At 52.7% G+C, this 21,415-nt stretch overlaps 1 protein-coding gene across 3 annotated transcripts in view; it reads right to left on the reverse strand.

Moving 5' to 3' along the window:
* Positions 1-11,664, reverse strand: part of Trpv4 (transient receptor potential cation channel subfamily V member 4) — a 36,647-nt gene extending 24,983 nt beyond the window's left edge. For 2 of the 3 annotated variants that reach the window (XM_031337499.1, XM_031337501.1), the window contains exon 1: positions 11,595-11,664. The gene's annotated coding sequence lies outside the window, so the exon portion shown is untranslated. Of the gene's footprint in view, positions 1-11,090; positions 11,212-11,594 lie in introns of those variants that run through there. The other variant, XM_031337502.1, reaches the window with a different exon arrangement.
* Between the last annotated feature and the right edge of the window lie 9,751 nt (positions 11,665-21,415).

The raw sequence follows: 21,415 nt of genomic DNA on the forward strand, positions 1-21,415 counted from the left end.
CCCCCCCCCCCCCCAGCCAATCCTCTTGAAATGATGGACCGGGGCACAGAGCTTATGTTCAGTGACACCTGTAGCCTTACTGTACAGGGAGTAAGCCAGTGACATCGAGTGTGTTAAGGCCGGGATGCCATAAATCCTCCTCATTTAATACCCAGGGCTAAATGCAAAGAGCCAGCCCAGAAAAGCCAATCGGGCGAGGGCTGATAAAACTTGCCCTGCAGGTAGGCACTGCCACAATTATCCTATTAGGGATGAGGAAACATCAGAGGTTCAGAGTCGTGAAATAAGTTGCCTGAGGCCACACAGGCTAGTGGCAAAGCCAAGGCTCAAACTTGTGTGAGTTGCGGAGCTCCGTCTTCCCCAATCCCTGAGCTTGCTGGGCAGGACCTAAAGAGCGGAGCCAAGCCTAGGCCGAAGTGCATGGCACCGGGGGGGGGGGGGGGGGGGGGGGGGGGGGGGGGGAGCCTCTATCCGCGGGCCTCACGTTCTCTGCCTGTGGAAGGGAGGCGGTAACAGCATCCTCCAGTGAAAGACTGTTGTAATAAAAAGTAGGTTACATGTCTCCAGGGCACAACCCCCCTGACAACATTGTTGTTTCTTGTGTTTAATCCCTATTATCTCAGACTGTGGTCCTCAAGCCCTCCCCCCATTGTGGTATGGCCCCTGAGAAAGTTGGCCACGCCCCTCCAGCCTCAGCCCCACTCAAATCCTCTCCACCGTGAGGAGCAAAACTGTTCCCATTTCACAGTGGAGGAAAGGAAGACCACCCAGGGAGCGCATGGCTTTGAAAAGGGTCCCTGAGAAGAGCTTTCTCCCCTTGGTCGAGCGCATGCGCAGACACACAGTCTTCTTTCCCCTCGTGCCCCGTTCGTTCTCTGTGGCCAGGAAGAGTTCACTCCCTGTTCTAATTTGCCCTGAAGGCTGTGATTACACATTCCAAGCCTGTGCCAGCCAAGCAGGGAGGGCCCCTCGGGAGAGACGAGGGGGTGGGGCGGTGTCTCCTCTACTGTTTTCCGTTTCTTTCTCCATGTTCACACACGTGCCCGTGCTCAGAGCAATCATGGGCCCTTCATCCCTTCATGCCAGCATGGTTTGCTGATGCCCCTAAGGGAAGGGGTCTGGGATAGGGTGCGTGTGCAGGAAGGACAACATCCTCATACAACATCCTCACAGGAGAGTTCATTTAAAGCAACAGTTGCCAAATATTTTAGTCTCAAGTGTCCTTACCCTGTTAAAGAACAAACAGACAAAAAGAAAAGCAAAAACTATGTATCAGTCAGACATGGTGATACATGCCTATAATGCCAGCATTTGGGAGAACAGAGGCAGGGAGCTCAGGCGTTCAGGGTCATCTTCAGCTACATGGTGAATTTAAGAGATGGGTCTCAGAAAATTGTAAGGGAACAAAACCTACACATGGAAGCCAGGTGTGGGCTGCACACCCTCAGTTCTAGAACTAAGGAGCAAAAGGCAAGAAGAATTCAAGCTCAGGGCCAGCCTGGGCTACATAGTAAATCCCGTCCCCCACAAATCTGTGACAAACTGGCATCCACGCAGGTAGCAGCTTCAACAGATTAGATTAAGGGAGGGGTACAAATCTCAGGGTCTGCCCACTCTGCTACTCTACAAAACTCTCCTGAATACCTACTGTGTGCCAGGCCTGTGTCTGACCAGGGCTGCTGGTATGAGCAAATTCAGTAGCAATTCTATCTTAGGAGACAGCCCAGCAGAGCTAGCCAGTGGTGTTGAAGGCAGCATAGTCTCCAGCTCAGGAGCGGCCCAGGGAAGCAGTGTGGGATGCCAGTGGGACCCAAGTCCCAGGCAAGGTCTCCCTGCCTCCCTCTCTGTCCACAGAGACCCAGACTATGGGAACATGGCCCAAGATCATACACTCTGCAGTATGATGACCCCTTGGCCAATGGGGTGTGGCAAGAGCGTTCGTGCTGACATCATACATTCTGGGGATCAGATGGGGGGGGGGGCTCTTAATAACTGCAAAGTTCACCACAGCCTCTAGGGGCCTTTGTTTCTGTGCCTGCTTGAGGGCAGAAGTTACCAGGTAAGCAGGCACCAGACTAAGGGCACCTCAGTAAACAGCAGGCTGCAAAGGATGCCCAGGATGCAGTGTGCCAGAGGGCTCTCTCACCATTGTCCACCTTGCCCAGAGAAGAAGGGGGGCATCCTTTTCACTCGCAGGGCTTTGCCAGGCCTCGTGGACAGCCTGGCACAAGTCTATCAGATGCCGACCTCATTACGTGAGCAAGGAAAGCTGCTTAAACCCAGGAGCAGGTTTGGGCAAGCAATACATCTCTGCTCCTGGGGAGGGTGGCAGGGGGCTGGTTTTCCTCAGGTCTTTCCCTCTGGATCAACACATTCTAAATGGGCAATTTATTCATAGCTGACACATGTATGCACTGCCCCGGGGTAGACAAAAAGGAACGGAGGACAGGAAACCCTAGTGTGAGTAGATAGGCTGGTGGTCTCCACCACCCAGCCTTCGCCTCACTGTTTGCTTCAATTTCATGACTCAGGAGGAAGAGGCAGGATGGCATGTTTGTGAGTTTGATGCCAGTCTGGTCTATGCAGTAAGTTCCAATTCTGCCAGATCTACTTAAGTGAGGCCCTGTCTCAAAGCAGGGTGAAGAGGCTGGAGAAATGGCTGTTCTTCTAAAGGATGCGGGTTGAAGTCCCAGCATCCACGTGGTAGTTCACAATTGTCTGTGACTCCAGTCCCAGGGGACCTGATACCCTCTTATGGCCTCCGTGAACACCAGGCACACATGTGGCACACAGACATACACGCAGGTGAAATACCCATAAATATTAAAAGAAATTAATTTTAAAAATAAAAAAAGGACAGTACTTTGAAATTGTTTCCTAATCTAAACTAAGTCTGTATGGCACAGTGAGTGCTGCAGGTGACATATTTCACATCATTATACATCATCTACTTAGCTCTTCTTCCCCTTCCAGATCCGATGCCCCTGAGGAAGGCATTCATTCAGTCACCATTCTGCCAGTACTGAACACCATGTGGGAGCACCAGGGACCCCTGAGGTTCCTGCAGGTGCAGGGCAGGGGAGCATGGGCAGGGCAGGGGAGCACGGGCAGGACAGGAGCTGGAGGAGCAGAGGGGATGACCAAAGCTCCCTACCTGGAATGGGGTAAACGGGGGAATGCGGAGAGTGCAGGGCATACCAAGGACCACTGTGGCCTGGACACTGGCAAATAAGGGCAAGGACCAGGGCTGAGTAGGGGCTGGGTGGGGGCTGTATGTCAGGAGACAGACCCTGGACCCTCAGACAGACGTTGTGGGTTTCTTCATCATCCTGGGGTTTCTTGGCTGACCAGTGGGGACCCTGATACCCGCGGGAGCCTCAAATAAATGCAACCATGAATGCCAGCTATCTGTTTCAGTCCTGGGGGAAGGGTGGGTGAATGGGACAGAAGTTAGCAGGTACCAGACAAGGCAGCTGCTGTGTGGCTCCACCTTCTAGATGAGGAAGGCCAAGAAGAGAACAAGCTGCATTACTGCTGCCCAGCTCCGGGACGCCAGGCCACAAACACAGGCACAGGAGCTTTGGTTACCTTTGGGGACAGGGTCTCATGCATCTCAGATGGGCCCTGCCCTTGCTACATATCCAAGGATAGCTTTCAACTTCTGGTCCTCCCGTCTCTAAACCCCCTGCGTGCTGGAGTTACAGGCTTGTTCCACTATATCCAGTGTAGGCAGGGTAGGCAGTGTTAGGGATTAAACTTGGCTTCACGTGGCCAAGCTAGACAAGCACTGGATCCGCTAAGCCACTTCCCCAGCCAGGACTGGGTCTCTGATGTACTATTTTACAAGGATAAGGGGACTCAGGAAGGGAGGGACAAGAAGAAGCATGTAGGAGGGGCTGTGGAACTATATAACTCTGAATCAGAAGTGCCCAGGCCTGGGTTGTGGCTGACGGGTCTCCTCCCCAGGGCACTGTTATAGGAGTTAGGTGAGAGAGACTTAGGCACTGCCGGTAGATACTGGATATGGCCTGGCTCGGCCCTAATGCCACCCTCTATTATTATTACTAGGGCACATACATGAAGCCTGTCAGGGAAGGCTGAGTGGCTGGATCCCTCTTGGGAGGTGGACTCTGGCAGCCACCTCAAGGCAAGTAACGGGAGCTCAGTTCTTTGGCAGAGTGGGATCTGCCGCCTGCCAGGCTGTGGCTGCCCACAGCCCCCAGCCCCTGGCAGGAGGCAGCAGGGCACATCGCACCATGAAGGGCCCTCCCTGCTGGTATTTACCTAGTCTGTCTCAGCCCAGCCCACTTCCTGGCTGCTGCACAGTGGCCGTCTGTCCAGAGCAGACAGAGCTCTAGTGTCCCGGCGGGTCCCTTCACCTGGAGGGTGTCCCCTTCGATGCTCACACCATCCAAGCGGGACACGGTTGGGGTGACTCACTTGCCCCAAGGAGGGCACGGCCAACGTGGCCACTTCAGTCACTTGGTTTTGCATAAGCCTCAGAGGGCTGGCCCATGCCACAGAAATACCCCTAGGAACTCTCACTGGGGTGGGGGCATCTGCAGAAGACCCCGGGTCTGGAGGGCTCGCCTGACTGGAAGCTGAGTGGCTTAGTGGGAAGACACGGCTGTTGAGACGGAGACGCTAAAAGTCACATCCTGTGAGACTCCATTTCCTTGTGGGATGAGCACACACTGTGGAGTCTCTGCTGACGTTTATTCAGCTGGCACTACTAAAAACCCACTGAGCTGTCCATTTTCAAAAGCTCAATGGGGGCTATGTGATTACAACTAAGTGACCCTTCCCAGCTCAGTGACCCTGATGGTCCCAGCCATCCCCCAGCCTCCAGCACAGGGCCTGGCACACAGAGACAGGAAGTCTCTACTCCAGAAGGTTCTATGTAGTCCCAGGTCCCACCAAAGCCAGCATCCAGCTTTGGAAAGGTGAGGGTGGGGGTGCGTCTCAGATCCTAGCGTCTCTTTCTCTAAGCCAGCTACTCTCCTGTGGATAGTTCCAGGCCCCAGAGAACTCTGGAAAGGGTTTTACAGTCTCAACATATCGCCCAATCTATCCCGGCCCCCTCTCTCCTGCTACTGGTGGCCACACCTCCTATCTGAACCTCGGTTTTCTCATCTGTAAAATGGGGGTAAAACTTTCTACCTCCCAGGAGTGACTGCTCCTATTTTTGTTCTATAACTATTTGGTGTGTCATGCTCCTGCTTTAAATTATACAGTGGGATGTGGGTAGCATTCACCTGTGATCCCAGCACTTGGGAGTGAGGCAGGTGGATCCTCAGTCTAAAGGCAAACTGAGGAAGATCCTGTCTCAGGAAACAAGAGTCAGGGATGTGCCAATGGCTCAGGACATTTGATTGGCATGTGCAAGGTCCCAGGTTTTACCCCAGCCCTGAAAAAGTAGCAGCTCCTCAATCAAGGGCTGTTGTAAAGATTAAATGTTACCATTTGAATCCTGCATAGTATCTGGCACATAGTAAGTGCTCAATAAACAGTGGTGGTTGTACCATTGTATTTAACCTCCCCTCAATTTACAGCAGGGGAGGGGAGTCTGAGGAGTGGGTGGGCACTGGAACCCAGACTAGTTCCAAAGCCAGGGCTCCTTTGAGCAGAGAGCTGGCCTGTGGAAAGGGCTTTCTCGCTGCCCAGTCCACTCTTCTGAAAGGTGGTGAGAATATAGAGACTGCCCACTGGGAGACAGAGCTCACCCCCCCAATTCCTTACAGTGACCTAAGCAACCCCATAGCAACGGGGCTCGACAGGAAGGGACCCTGAGGCGCAAATGCAAAGTCCTGCCCGAGCACTGGCACTCGCAGCATGCCCCAGGGATTCTGCTTGGAATCATGGTAGAGACATAGCTGGGAACCCTGTCTGCAGTATGGGGGCTAAATCCCTGTGTGCCAACTTGACACAGGCTGGAGTTATCACAGAGAAGGGAGCTTCAGTTGGGGAAGTGCCTCCATGAGATCCAGCTGTGGAGCATTTTCTCAATTAGTGATCAAGGGGGTAGGGCTCCTTGTGGGTGGTGCCATCCCTGGGCTGGAAGTCTTGGGTTCTATAAGAGAGCAGGCTGAGCAAGCCAGGAGAAGCAAGCCAGTAAGGAACATCTCTCCATGGCCTCTGCATCAGCTCCTGCTTCCTGACCTGCTTGAGTTCCAGTCCTGACTTCCTTTGATGATGAACAGCAATGTGGAAGTGTAAGCTGAATAAACCCTTTCCTCCCCAACTTGCTTCTTGGTCGTGATGTTGTGCAGGAATAGAAACCCTGACTAAGACAATCCCTCACACCAGTATTTTACATGCATTCTTATCTAAATCCCGACTCCTCAAGCTAGGTACTGATGTCTCCTCCCCAGGGGAGTAAACTGAGTCTCGGGGGAAGAAAGGAATGATATTTATCCAAACTGAGGGGTGACAGGGACTTCCGCAACTCCCTTATCAGGCAGGCAGCATCCAGATTCCTAAGTCACACCAAAGGCCTGGAGACACCCAGGCGCACGCAGCTGAGCTCAGAGGGTGCCGAGCAGAAGCGGCAAGGACTGAGATTGTCCAGGGATCCCCGGGGAATGCCCCGGCAGCTGGCATCACGGGTAGTGAGGAGCTGATAGGCTTGTCGTATATGTGACTGTGCCCCCCAGTTAGACTGTTCCACGTCTTTGAGCTTCAGCCTCCTCTCTAGGAGGGAAGTGACCCTCTGCACCTGCTGTGGGATCCCTGGTCACCGTGGGTGTCCTAATGACAGAGTCAGAGACACACCTAGTCATTCTCCTTAGGGACGACTGACTGTCTTCATAGAAGAGCCTCCACCAGGGTGACTAACTACCCAACTTCTGCCCTCCTACCTATGAATAGGTAGTTTATTGAGCACCTACTATTTAATAGAGCTTTCTGACCTATGAGATCCAGCAACCCCACAGGGTCATATTTATCCTGAGTCTCTCTGCAGATAAGGAAACAGAGGCTCAGTTAGGCCCACCCACACCTACTGGTGCCTCAGTCAGAGCTCGTATCCAAGAGGGGTTCTGATGGTCCTGCCACACTGACATGTCTGTCTTTCCCTCTCTCCCTCCCTCCCTCCCTCCCTGCCTTTCCCAGTTCATAAGCATTCTTGAACCCTATCTGCATCAAGGTAACACAGGAGGTAGCCAGGCCAATGGGTCCCCACTGGCAGTTAGCCCCACGATCAGTTTCCATTACCCTCCTGGGGTCTCCCCAGAGCCCACGAGCCCATCCCCTTTGCACAGGCGTGCACACACATGCACAAACACAGGAAGACCTGCCCCTAGGCAGTCATCTGTTCCATCACTCGGGTGGACCCCAGGCTACTCCACCCTCAGGAAAAACAGTCGCTCAGGGGACTGAGGAGCCCATTGTGCCGGTCAGGGGGCAGGGAGAGCCGTGTGTATGTGGGGGGAGAGGCAGCCTTACTCACTACCCAAAGGAAAACACCGATGATTCCCACTGCCTGGCCGCCCCCTCCCCACGCCACCTCCTGGGGCCACACCAACACCCTGACCTCATCTGGAGCAGACCTGAAAAGGTTTCCTGTGTGCCTGGCCTGGACCCTCCCTTACCAATGAGAGCACAAGACCAGAGAGGTGGGGTGACTCCCCAGGGCTCACACAGCTAGGAGTGTCCCAGGGCCTGGGACAGAAAGGGGAAACCACAGTCAGAAATGGGCTCAAGAGGGAGGGCCGGAAGTGAGAGTCACAGGCAAAGGGAGCGACTGGCTTTCCTGCCTGGCCAGCTTACAGGATCCAGCGCCACAGGACCCAAGGCTAAGGGGCCCCGGCCATGGCACGCCAGGCCAGGGCACGCCAGGCCAGGGCACGAGTGGCAGCCAGTGGGACACGAATCTTATGATGGCAGAACCCTGACCTACACCAAGTCCTGGGTGACAGCCCTGGGAACAGAGAGGTAAAGATGTTTCCTGGAGTCACACAGCAGCTGATGGGCAGAGCTGGGGAGTAGTTCAGATTCGGAGAGGTGACTTCAAGATGGCTTTCATGACAAAACTGAGCCAGTCGCCAGCTTTTCTGAGAGACTCTAAGGAACCAGGAGTTACTGGATGTTGGACGAGGAGGTTCTCAACCTGTGGGTCTCGACCCCCAGTCACATGTCAGATACTTATATTAGGATTCATAATAGTCTCGAATTACAGTTATGAAGTAGCAATGAAGTCCTTGTAGGTTGGGGGTCCCCACAATGTGAGGAACTGTATTTAAGGGTCACAGCCTTAGGAAGGTCAAGAATCACGATTCTAACTTTTTCCCTTCCTGTGACTCGGCATCCTCAGATGTCAAGTGTTCCCCGTGGGAAGGCGGCTGTCACACGTGACCAGGCGACAGACTTAACTGGAGTTCATCCATAGCGACCCCACAAAGCAAGCGCTCTTATGCTCCACATGGGAGTGCTTGCTCTGATGTGCAGGTGGGGAAACTGAGGCTGGAAGAACACTTCCACTACCTGGGAACTGGGGTTCAAACCTGGGCAGCTGGCTTCTAAGCGTTAAGCCAGGAGAGTGGGGAAGGTTGAGGGTTCCTGGCACTCAGCCACCGTGCAATGCTGCCCTGTGGCAGGAAGGCTCCATCCTCTGTTCAATGCAAGTCTAGCTTTGCCTGCTGCTTGGCACGGAGGACTCCCAGGATGCCAGGAAACATGCCTTGGACCACGCTGCAAGAGCCTGGGTGAGGGAGGGGGCCCTTAGGCTGGCAGAGTGAACCTAAAAGAGAGCCCCTTTGACAGATAAGGAAACTGAGGCTTGGAAACACCCAGCAACCATCCTAAACTCTCATCAGAAAGCAGCAGGCTCAGGAGTTCGGAAGCAGTCCAGTTTTCCCCTATGGTTGTAGAGCCTCTTCCTCAAGTCTCAGGGAAGGTCACAACAAATGAGGACAGGCTACTGCCAAGATTAAGGACATGGATTTGGGAATCAAACAATTAAGACGTGGGTGGCTCATTCAGAGCTGAGTGAAACGACTTCACCTGCAGACCTCAGTCCCTCACTCTGAATAATGGGTACAAGTTTTTTTTGTTTTGTTTTGTTTGTTTAGGTTTTTTGTTTTTGTTTTTGTTTTTTTGAGGCAGGGTTTCTCTGTATAGCCCTGGCTGCCCTGGAACTCCCTCTGTAGACCAGGCTGGCCTCGAACTCAGAAATCCGCCTGCCTCTGCCTCTGAAGTGCTGGGATTAAAGGCATGTGCCACCACTGCCAGGCTCTGGGTACAAGTTTTGTTACCTGAATGTACTGAGCGCATTCGCCCTAGCACCTAGGACATGAAAAGTACTCAGTCCATTTTCGTATCTTAGTAACTGGTAATGCAGCCCAGGCTTGACTAAGGCAGACTGAGGCCGTACCCAGAGTTCATTGCACCAGCTACGGGGGCCCATGAATCTCCAGAGATCAGAATTAATCTTTAACAGGTGCTCCCAATCAGTGATGTGGAACATTCTAGAGGCCCTGTGGCCTGAAACAAATGTTCTCTCAGATCCCCAGATCCGGTTACAGATAGGAACCCATCTCCCAGGTACTGCTGGAGAAAGTATGGACTGTCTCCCCTGCAGTCAAACGGAGTAACTGAGGCAGAAAGCAGGGCCAGGGGCTGTAAGAGGCAAAGATGTCTCACAGGCCCCCTTCTATAGCTATATAAAAACACTGCGACCCTCCTGAAAGCGTTTGCTCAAGGATTGGGGTGTAGTTTAGTGAGGCCCTGGGTTTCCGGGCACTACCAGGTCTCCCCAGCCTTGGGGATGCCTGAGCGTCCCAGGCTATTCCTTGCAATTATGCTGGTGACACCTCTCCACCCCAACTTTCAGGGCTTCTAAGTTGGCCTTGGCCTGGCTCACACACTCTGGACAAACAGAAGTGTCTCTGCTCCCCACACCCTACACACACACACACATACACACACACCACACAAGGAACAGCCAAGACATGTCTTAGCTAGTTCCAGTCCCTCCTAACGCCCTCTCCCCCAGTTCTGCATTTATTCTTCAAGGTGCAGCCCAGTCACCACCTTGCTCAAAGGCACTCTAACGCCTTCTGGGTCTGTCCTCCTCCCTCAGGCATGAGACAGGGCTGCCCACCAAGGAGTTACACCTGTGGAAGGGACAAGAGTAGGGCAGATCAGCTTGCTTCACACCCCTTACACTCTAACTAGACCAATATGAGGAGCCAGCATCCCGTGGTACTGAGCTTCCAAAGAGCCCCTACTAGGGACAGGGAAGCAGGTGAGGCCCAGGAGAGGCCCAGGAGAGGAGGGTTCCTTCCTTCTTGGGCATAGGGCATCTGGATTTCCTCAAAAGTCCAGGTACCTTCTCCGTGCTCAGAGGAATCCTCTAAGCCTGTATACCTCACACTCTTCTCTCCAGGGAACCCCACACAAATGCCCTCTGATGCCACCATCCCTTATGGCTTCAAAGAGAGCCAGAGCAAAGCCAAGAGGGATGTTTGCCAGTTTTGGGGAGACCCTGCTCACAGAGATTTCCAAAAAAATCAAGAAAGAGGGGGTCTCCCCTGGTCTCCTCTACAGCAGAGCAGGAGGAAAGCATTAAAAATGGCCTTTTCCTATTCTCTGTCAAGACTGTGTGGAGATGGAATGGCCAGCTCAAACTGCTGCAGCCAACTCTTCCAGGGGTCCCCTGACAGCTCCATAATCTATTCCCATAACAACATTAAAGAGGAAGTGCTGAAGTTCAGACAGCTAGGGGACTAGTCCAAGGTCACACCACAGAGGAGGTCAGAGCATGCCCAGAGCCCACCCAGACTGTACCCCTAACCTAGTGATGATTGACAGGACCTGGCCCTGACAGGCACCTCACCTTGGGTAGCACCAGGCCTGAGCCATCCGCACATGGCCAACAGCCAAGGCAGCCCGACTCAACTCTGCCAGGGTTTCTTACCTTGCTGAACAAAGATCACATGTGGCCTGTGCCCAGAAGTTCAAGGTTCACACCACCCCCTCCCCAGCCCCGGCTGAGGAACCAGTCTTCATCCCTCAGCACTTCCTAACCCGGCCTGGAGACAGGCCAATGGGGACGGGTTTGAAAGCCTCAACCCTCTAGGCTCCATCCTTACCCCAAGCCTGGGTTTCTTCCCCTTCTGGAATGGAAGACACAGTCCCAAGGGAGTCTGAAGTTGGGTTTTTTCAGTCAAGTGGGGAGTGTGGAAATCTCTCCCTGTCCTAGGAGGCCACTTCGAGTCTTCAGGGTGAAGCTAAGGTTAAAGTTTTGCATCCTCTCAGGCGGAGCCATCTCTCGGAAACTCCAAGAAGCGGCCCTGGAAGCTGCAGGCTCCAGTTCCCTCACCCGCGTCCATCCCTGCCACATGCCCTAGATGGACCTGGTTCGGGGCAGGTGGCCGCCCCTGGCCTTTGGTTTCGGGACTCGAGTCTCGGTGACCTAGATCTGCACCCCCCGCCCCCAGGCGCCAGTCGGCGCCCAATCCACAGGTGACTTTCGTGGTGGCGGCGCCTCCCGCTATCCCGCGCGCGCGGCCGGGACCAAGAGCCTCGAACCCCGTCGTCATTGGGAGGGGTCGCCGGGACCTTGCGGGCCTCTTCTCCAGGGCGACCCCACTCACCTCGGGACGCCGGCGCAGCGCCGCCGCTTCCTGATCCCGCCGCGATCTCCTCCCGCTGCGCTTCGGCCGCGCCGCCCCGCGGGGTCCCGCCCACCCGCGCCCGCCCACCCCAGGGTCCTCCCCGGCCTGCGCGCCTGCCACCTGGCTCGGTGCCTCGCTCTTCCATTCATCCCTGGTTCCTGCGCCCAGACCGTCGCCTGCCCAGCCCGGGAGCCCGCTTGCCGGGCAGCTCACACCCATCAAGGCTGGTAGAAAAGCCCGCGAGGCACACCCCGCCCTGGGGAGGGCTCCCTGCCACCCACCCACTCTCCACCCACCAGAACACCGCTCTCCTTACATCTGAACCTCAGAGTCTCCACTCTGAAGCTCCACCAAGCCATCAGCCATAAGATGCTAGGGGCACCAGGTCTTCACAGAGCCCCTAACATCCCGGTTTCCTATGCTGGGGGGTCTGGGAGAGGACTGCCATGGTGAGCCTAGGGACATCCTTACGGACCTTACTCAGCCTGCCCACAGCACAGTCCGGGCCAGACAGCCGACCAGCGGAGGGTGTGGGGGGTTGGGGGTAAGGGGGCTGTGGGGGGGGGGGGGGGGGGGGAGAAGAACTGTAGGGGACTAAACATAAGCAACGCCTTCAAGCCCACAATAACAAGTCTTAATAGCTAACTCGCTAATTAGGTTGTATGTTTGTAGTGGGGTGGCATCATCAAGTAAACCTCTTAGCTGGGCCTGAGGTGAGCCAGGCCGACTTACAGATGGGAAACAGGCCTGGAGAGGAGGGTGGGCCTCTGCAAGCTGCCTCAGGGTGGTGAAAGAACATCTCTATTTGGGTGGCCATGGTCTCCAGGAGAGTGAGCAGGCGGCTGGCAGTCGTCAGGGGTGCACACGCTCACAGGAAGCCTGAAGCTGAGGCCTTTCACACCTGAAGCTGGGCGGGAACCAAGGCATCATCCAAGAGGCTGACTTGTTTGTTCCTCAGGGTTGGAGGAAGAAGCTTTCAGCAGTTGCCTTACTCGCCCAGCCCCATCTCACAGATTGGTAAACTGAGGCTCCCATGCAAAAGGTGCTGTGGCTTGGGCTAGGAGGCTAGTGATTGACAGCTACATGGACACCTGGATAAAAATCCTACCCCGCCACAGATTAGGTAAGAGCCCCTACATGGGTGCTCTGGATTCTTCATCAAGAGGACCCTGAATCTAGTCTACAGGGCCAACATCTGGCACTCAGTAGATGCTTTTACAAGCCACCAGAATCCAGATTTTTAAAAATTTCCAATGTGGTTCCACATACTCACGATCTCATGTACTGAGGAAGTAGAGTCAGGTAAATTCCCAGAGCTCGCTAGCGAGCTAGCCTAGGCTACTTGATGAATTCCAGGCCAGTGAGAGACCCTGCTGGAAAAACAGGTGGATGACCCTGAGAAACACCTGAGGTCGACCTCTGGCTTCTCACACACACAGAGCCAGCTGAACAAGGTGTCCAATCCCAGCACTGGGATGGCTGAGACCAACCTGGGCTACACAGCGAGAGCCCAATTGATGGAGTCTGGGTAGGCAGACCCTGGGTCTGTGAAGTTCTTGTTCATTGGGTAGTGTAGAGGCAGTGGACTGTGAAAGTGTGAGTGGCTGCCCAGTCTGAATGTCCCCAAGGCCACTGATCTGTGTTCTTAGAAGCAAGACAGGCTGGGGTAGAGGGCTTGCTTAGTGTGTGGGAGTCTTTGTGTTCCAAACCCAGGAAGATACACACAGGCACAGACACAGACACGCACACAGAGCAAGACACATACAGATGTACAACCACACACACGCGCACACACACACACACACACATGCACATAGATGGTCTCTCTCATACACACACATACTGCATTCAAAGTAGTGATCTTGGGGCTGGAGAGATGGCTTAGTCATTAAGAGCACTGACTGCTCTTCCAGAGGTCCTGAGTCCAATTCCCAGCAACCACATGGTGGCTCACAACCACCTGCAATGGGATCTGATGCTCTCTCTTGACATGTAGGTACCTGGAGATACAGCACTCATATACATAAAATAAGTACAATCGTTTTTTTAAAATGGTGACCTTGGCAAACACTGGGTATACTTATGAATGGGAAGTGGAAACTCAGGAGAACAGGGTTTGTTTGTGGCATCAAGGGAAGCAGAGAGCCGTCTTGGTGAGGTACCCAGCAATCACAAGCTAGGGGACACTGAATACCTCAGGACCCCTGTTGGACTGGTGACCCTCCTGCCTCTACCTTGAAAGAAAAGAGGCTATTGACAGCAGGCAGGGACACTTTTTGCTGGAGTGGGGAGGGGTTGCGGGGAGCAACATGGAGGCCATTAGTATCAGGGAGTCCCATAGAGCCTCAGGGGGATGTGTCAGTCCTGAATCCCACACAGCTCCAGGATGGGACCGACCACTCCTCCTACGGGGGCTCCTGGACAGCAGTGGAGGGCTTGTGTCCTGTGCTTATGGGGTGCCTCGTGTATGCCAGGCCCAGTGTCATGTGCTACAGAGATTCAAGAGGACCAGGTTACAGAACAAGATAATTGTACCTCACGTGACAGTTGTCACAGTGAGGCTCTGACTCATCACCAGCTCAAGACACCGCCTGCCAGCCTAGGAGGGAAAGAGCCAAGAGGCCACTTATGGAAGATGCCATCACTGGGAGAATTTGAACTCAAGCCGCAGACCCTTGGGCAGAGCACAGCCAGCAGGAACATGGTCTCTACAGAAAGGGCTGCAGAGCGAGGCTTTGGACATCCAGATCATGTGGAAAACCGGCAGCTAGTTCCTCAAATGTTAAGTACACAGTGACACATGACACAGCAATTCCATTTCCAAGGGACACAGCTGAGGGAACCGAAAGCTTGTGTCTGGTAAAAACACTAGAGAGTGTTCAGAGCAGTGTCATTCAGAACAGCTTAAAAGTAACCCAGATGCTAAACGGATGAATCAGGCCCAGTGCATCTGCTCAAGGGAGTAGTAGTCTTGAGTGGAAAGCGGACACCACCACTTCATCATCACCAATTCATCCTTCCATAAAGCTTCCAACTCCATTCTTCCATAAAGAACCTCAAAAATTGAAGATGGCCCTCGAGCTTAGTGGGTGTCATGTAACAGTTTTCTCTGAGGTGGAAACATTCCATGTGGCAGGGAAGCTCCTTAGGCAGGAAGGTAAACAACTCAAATAGCTTCAGGAAGTTCCTGAAGCTGAAAAGATTCACTAGGCTCTTCCCTGCCAGAGTAAGCCTAGCCAAGCTGCAAAGACGACTCAGAGAAACTGAACGTGAAGAAGAATGAGACAAGGGCAGCTGTCTGGCAGAAGCAGAACCCACCCGAGCTTCCTGCAGGCTGGGCGGTGTGACCCCAGCTTTGGGAGCTGTCATCCATGCTGCGGTGGGCTTTGGTGATACAACTGTCTTTGAGACAGCTCTTGTAAGGAACTCCAATAAAACTTATTGGTTCACCAAGTTGGACTTTGGTGGGTCCTGGGGTCCCTGTCTGGGGTGAGTAGACCTGTGTAGACGTCTCCCCAGGAAAAGTTCTGTCATACAACACTGGGCATCAGCCTGACAACCTGAGCCCACTCCTGAGGATCCACACAGTAGAAGCAGAGAACCCCAGCAAAGGTGTCTTCCAACCCTCACATGTGTGCTGGCATGTGTGAAAACACAAAAATAAATAAATGTCATTTTTTAAGTGAAAAAGGCAGAGCTGAAAGGTTGTACATTGTATGGCTGAATGTTTGGGAAATGACGGACTCAGCAGAGACAGAGTAGTAGCTGTGACCGCAGAGCTGGAGGGAAGGCAAAAAATGGAACTACCGCGGTGGCAGGGGATTGGGATTTGTTTTTAGAGCAACGAAATCCTGTAGAGTTGACCGTGAGGTGTCCTTGTATGTATACAGAAGATGGCTGCACCACCTGACTCATGTAGGAAGAGATTAGAAGAAAAAGCTGATCTTTGGTGTCAAACAGTACCTGGTGTGGCTCTACCATCCTTCTAAGGTGTGAGACCCTGGGCAGTGGTGAGCCTGCCTGGCCCAGCTTGGTTCCCTCTCCTGTGTAATGGGATGGTAACCTCTCTACCTGGTGGATGCAGGCGGGGGAGGGGGGAAGGTGTTGACTATAACAGCATTCACACAGCTTGGGTAGTGGCCTTTGTAGTTTGTAACTGCTCAGTAAAGACAGTCATGCTCAGTGGTGGGCTAAGGGCTGAGAGAGTTGCCATCTGGCAAATGTGCTTTGGTAGAAATGTCTCAGAGGGTGCCCACACGGACTAAGTTGGGCAGTAGGGTGCTATAGTTCATCATGCTGGTTTCTGGTGTGTCCTTGAAAACCATACCATTATTCCACGAGAGACTCTAAGGAAATCGACTCCAACATGACCAATTTCATGGTTTTCTAGGACCATATGCAGTTCTGTGACCCTGTGTTTCTACTTTACAGAGGGTGACTGAAAATGTTGCTGACTAGCTGTCTCCTGCCCTCCCCCTGCTACTCCACCCATGTCTCTCCCCACTCCCAACCCCGGTCTCTCTTCCCTGGAAACCCCCAATCCTGCCCTGCACTAAGCCCAGGGCTAGTAACTAGGTCCCTGGGGGCTGCTAGTAGTTCCCTGAATTAAGGGCAAAGCCAGAACTAAATGAAAAGGGGAAATTGGGCTGGAGAGATGGCTCAGCAGTTAGGAGCACTGGCTGCTCATTCAGAGGACTCAGGTTCAGTTCTCTGTACCTACATGGCAGCTCACAACTGTCTATAACTCCAGTTTCAGGGCATCCATCCGATGCCCTTTTCTGGCCTCTGAAGACATCTGCATGGATGTGGTCCTCACAGACTCACAGACTCACACACACACACACACACACACACACACACACACACACACAGGGGGGGGGGTTAAATATAGAAAAATATTAATTAGGAAGCCAAGAAAAGGGGAGAAGCCTGTCCCGGGGTCTGGCTTGCCTTCCCTGACTGGAGAAACTTGAGCAGAACTTAAAAAAAAAACAAAAACAAAAACAAAAACAAAAAAAAAAACAAAAAAAACCCAAAGTTGCCAGCGGAGAGATGTTTTCCTCAAACAAGGATGTTAAATGCAGCAACATTTGCTCACTTAGGGCCAGAATGTCTGTGATACTGAGACCATAGACGTTCCTCAGTCAGCCCCAAATCTAAACGAACAGTGGACCTCATCAAAATGTACCGTGTCCATTTCATCTACAAAAGGAAGTTCTTTTCTTTCTTTTCTTTTTCCTTTTCTCTTCCTCCTCCTCCTCCTCCTTCTTTTTGACAGTTTCTAACTCAGGCTGGCCTCAAATTCATAGTGAGGCTGAAGATGACCTTGAACTTCTGAGCTTCTGACCCTCCTGGGTGCTAGGACTACAGACCTACTCCCCAGCCTGCCTTGTATGGAGCTGGGAACGGAACCCAGGGCTTCAAGTGAGCAGTATCCCAGCTCACTAAAGGAGTTCCTTTCAGGGGAGCAACCAGACCATACACTTCTGCTTCATTGTTAAACTGAAATTTTAAAAGATATATATACATATGTGTGTGTATGTGTACACACACACACACACACACACACACACACACACAGTACTGTTCTCAGACATACCAGAAGAGGACGTCAGATCTCATTACAGATGGTTGTGAGCCACCATGTGATTGCTGGGAACTGAACTCAGGACCTCTGGAAGAGCAGGCAGTGCTCTTAACCACTGAGCCTCTGCTTTGCTTAATTTTAAATGTTGTTATAAATTACTTCCTTTCAGCAATGTAAATATAGTGTATATATTCACATGTGCACACACACACCCTCTAGGACTAAGAAATGTGCATTTATGTAGTACTTGCTGTGAGCCAGGTACTGTGTAGACCTTTGTCTTCTTGAACTCCTCATGAATAAGGAGAGGAAGCATATATACTCAGAGAGGCAAAGGCATCTACCCAGAGCTACACAGCCTAGGCTAGTCACACCCCCATCTCTTCCCAAAAGCCCTGGAGACACATGGAGGCTGGGGACAATGGAGTGGTTTGTATACCTTGGTCCTGAAGAGAGCTGGCTTCCTTCCCAGAGACTGGAGGCTCCGCCCTGCCAAAGACCCAGCTTCAATCTGGCTCCTCTGGAATTCTCCCTTGGGCAGAAACCTGAGGCCAGGTGGGGTGGAAGCCCGTCTCCTCAAATGACCGTTACCATGGGCACAGCCACTTGCAGGGCTTAGCCTCTGGGTGTGATGCCATTCCTCTGGGCAGCTGGCCTGGCAGCCTGTGGGTGTGGCCTAACCGCAGCTGGCCAGGGGATACTTCAGAGACAGCGCAGGGAGGGACTTTAGGGGTTCTTTACTGGGGTCCCTGGTTTGGCTGCTGGTGTAGATGAAGGTTTGTGAGATGTGAATGAGTCTGTCTAAAGCAAGGGCTAGGGCAGTTTTCTGGACACGAGGTCTCAGGTGTTCTGCTTTGAATTGGCTATGTAGTTGAGGATGACCTTGAACTTCCAGTCCTCCTGCTTCTACCCCACCCCCCAAGTCTGGGTTAACAGACCTGTGCCAGCCACCACATCCAGACAATGGGCTTTCCTGCCGGAAGAGCACTCTAGTGACTGAGCTATACATCTAGTCCCTGCACCAGGACCACGACTTGGAACACACCCCACCCCCACCCACCAGGTCCGACCACGAAGGCAGGCAGTGCTGGTGCCGGTATCCAGTCAGATGGAGCCAGGTGCTTGTTATGATAGGGGATATCACAGCTCCTCCAGAGTCCATAACAGGATCCTCCTTGAGTGCCTGGCGAAGAGCTGCTTACAGTATAAACTTTGTCGCTGTCTTCTCACTAGAACAGTTCTCTATTATTGACAAGAGGCCAAGCCCTCCTAGTAAACTCAGCACCTATGGGTGACATCTTCCCTGGACAATCAGGGTCTGGCTACTTGGGACTCTCTCTGTCCCTAGTACATACCAACTCCTAGAGCAAGTGGTAGAACTCACCCAGTGTGTTTGCCCCCTGCGCTACCTGGAAAGACAGATGCTCCTTCCTTTCCAGGGCCTCTGCAGTAGCTATCACCAGCCTCTTGCTGTCTGTAACCTGCTCAGGTCTCTGCAGAGAGTTCTGAGTCAACCAGCTCCCAGGTTTAATCAGGACTCCATAAATGATCGCCATGACACCGTCCCGTCTGCCATTCACTCTCAGCCCTCGTGATTCCTCTGCTCTGGGGCTGGTGCTGGACACCTGCCTCTGGGCCTTGTTGCAGGATTCCCTGAGCCTATGTCAGGGTCTTGCACCGAGTAGATGCTCAGTAAACAGGTGATGAAGGTCTCTTTCCAGGCAATCATCGCAGACCAAGGAATGACCTAGGGCCAGTTACCAAGTAGCCTTATCTGGGGCTCAGGGCTGCAATGAGCCCCTTGCATGTGTGGTCCCCTCCCAGGACACAGGCTGAGGACTGATGTCACTACATAGCTAAGACAAGACAGACACTGCTCTCTGGGCATAGGTGTCCATTCGGGTGAACAGAACCAAGAAGTCCCCCGTTTAAAGATGACAAAACAGAGGCCCCCAAGGAAAGAAGTGATTTGCCCGGAGTCACACAACACATTGAGGAGAGGGAGAAATAGCAGCCAGATTTCAGGACACTTTCTAGAATGTCTGTCTGTCTGTCTATCTTGAGATAAAGTCTCCTTATATAGCTGTGGCTGTCCTGGAACTTACTCTGTAGACCAGGCTGGCCTCAGACTCAGATATCCGCCTGCCTCTGCCTCCCCAGTGCTGGGACTAAAGGCATGCACCACCGGCGTCCTGCATCCTAGGCTGATGTGTCAGCATGAGCTCTGCTGTGTGGTTAAGAACAAGAAGTGAACGTGTTGAGGTTTAGCTAATTACACTGGGGCTAGGTTGTCCCTTGAGGAGCTCCAGCCAGGTGTCAGAATCACAATAAATAAATGAAAAAAATATTAGCAAAGGTGAGTGTTGACCATCTCTCATGCACCAGACATTTTATTAAATTTTTAAAAAGTTATTACTATATGAGTGTTTTGTCTCCATGTATATGTGTGCATCACGTGCCCCACAGTGCCCAGAGAGTTCAAAAGAGGGCGTAAGATCCCATGGAACTGGAATTACAGACGGCTGTCACTCTAAATGTGAGGACTGGGAATAACAGCCATCTCTCCAGCCCTTTTTATTTATTTACTTACTTATTTTTGCGTCAAGTATTTCCAGACGGTATTTTACATGATCCTGAAAAGTAAAGATGCTTCTGTAGTGTACACGTGGGGAAAACTGGGGCACAGAGCGGCGTGTAGAAAGACCAACAGAAGAACTGTCAGGTGCTAATGGTGCAGCAGCGGCAACCAGTAAGAGGACATTCGTAAGCCTCAAGTGAGAATGCGGAAGCTGACTGTGCCCGCCCCTGTGGGCGTGGTCGTTTGGCGGGCGCGGGGAAGGAGCTGGCAGGCTCCGCCCCTAGCTCGCCAGCAAAGAGGCGTGCGGACAGCACCACCTACCGGACACGCGAGAACTGCGGGCACGGTTCTATCAGTCAGGCTAGCTAGCTAGGTTCCAGTTGGTACCAGAGGGGAGCTCTGCACTTTACACCTCACATGCCCTCCACATGGGGCGCAGTTTTAACACTCTCTCTAAGCCGTTTCAAACCGCTACAGTGGCCTTGTAGATACCGCGGTAACATCTAAGCTTTAAGCCTGGTAAGACCTCGGTTACAGATCAGGAAACTGGGGCCTGAGGCATGGAGGGAGCTTCCGTCTGTCGTCCGTATCAGGCAAACAGAGTTTGAGACTGGCATTGTAACTGAATGACTTAACAAGCAAATAGGTCTAGCAAGCTCGGGGCTGTTGGAGTTTTTTAGCATAAGAGGTTACTTGAGGAGTTGCAGGGACCATGGACTCACTATGGGGGTGGGGGGTATGGAATCAGATAGGAGTCCCCTGGGGGACAGGGCTGTTTTCTTCTCTGGTAAGTGGGGCTCCTGACACCCCAGGTGAACTGATATTTTGAAGCACATTGGCTGGGCGTGGTATACAGTCTCTGCTCAACACGTGTTCTTTTTTTCCCTGCCCCAGGAAGAATTCAGTGCCCTAATGACAGGGATGAGCTAGACACCTGTCCCTGGGCTCAGAATCTCCTAGCAGGTGCCCAGAGTGACAGAAGCTGGCCCTCCCGACCTCACTGCAGTACACTGGAGCTAGAAGGAAGACACAGGGTGTTCAGTTTCTAGGAAGCTCTGAAAGCAATCAGAGTGTAGGAAGGTCAGCAGCGTCCTGAGTTTCGGTGGTCAGAACACATCATAAAGCAGGAGACAGTGAACAGCCTCACAGGCTTCCTCCATCCCTTGGCCATAGCCAAGACCAGCCTTCCAAACTGGGGACTTGCATCTCTCTTGGGCACTGACCCACCTTGTACAACTAAGACTGTCCAGAGGTCAAGGAAAACATTTCCCTCTCCTTGTAAGCCTAGTATCAGAAAAAGAATCAGCTTCTGGCTGGCGAGCTGGGCAGAAACCAAGGCAAAGGAAGATCGCACCCTTCCCTCAATCTAGCCAGGGGATGGTCGTTTTTCAGCTCCTATTGAGAATCATGATTCTCTCCCCCCTCATTTCTTGCTCAAAAGTCTTGCTCTGTAGCCCAGGCTAGCCTTGAACTCACAATCCTCCTATCTTCGCTTCTAAAGTGCTGGGGTTGCAGCTACATGCCACCAGTTCTGGCTCCCGGTGTTTCAAAAATCACATATGTGATTTTTTTTTTTCCTGTGAAACCTCTCTTTATCTGATCACCAGTTACATTTTTTTTGAGTCACACCAGAAT

This window comes from Mastomys coucha, unplaced genomic scaffold, assembly GCF_008632895.1.
Source record: "Mastomys coucha isolate ucsf_1 unplaced genomic scaffold, UCSF_Mcou_1 pScaffold22, whole genome shotgun sequence".
Lineage (NCBI taxonomy): Eukaryota > Metazoa > Chordata > Mammalia > Rodentia > Muridae > Mastomys > Mastomys coucha.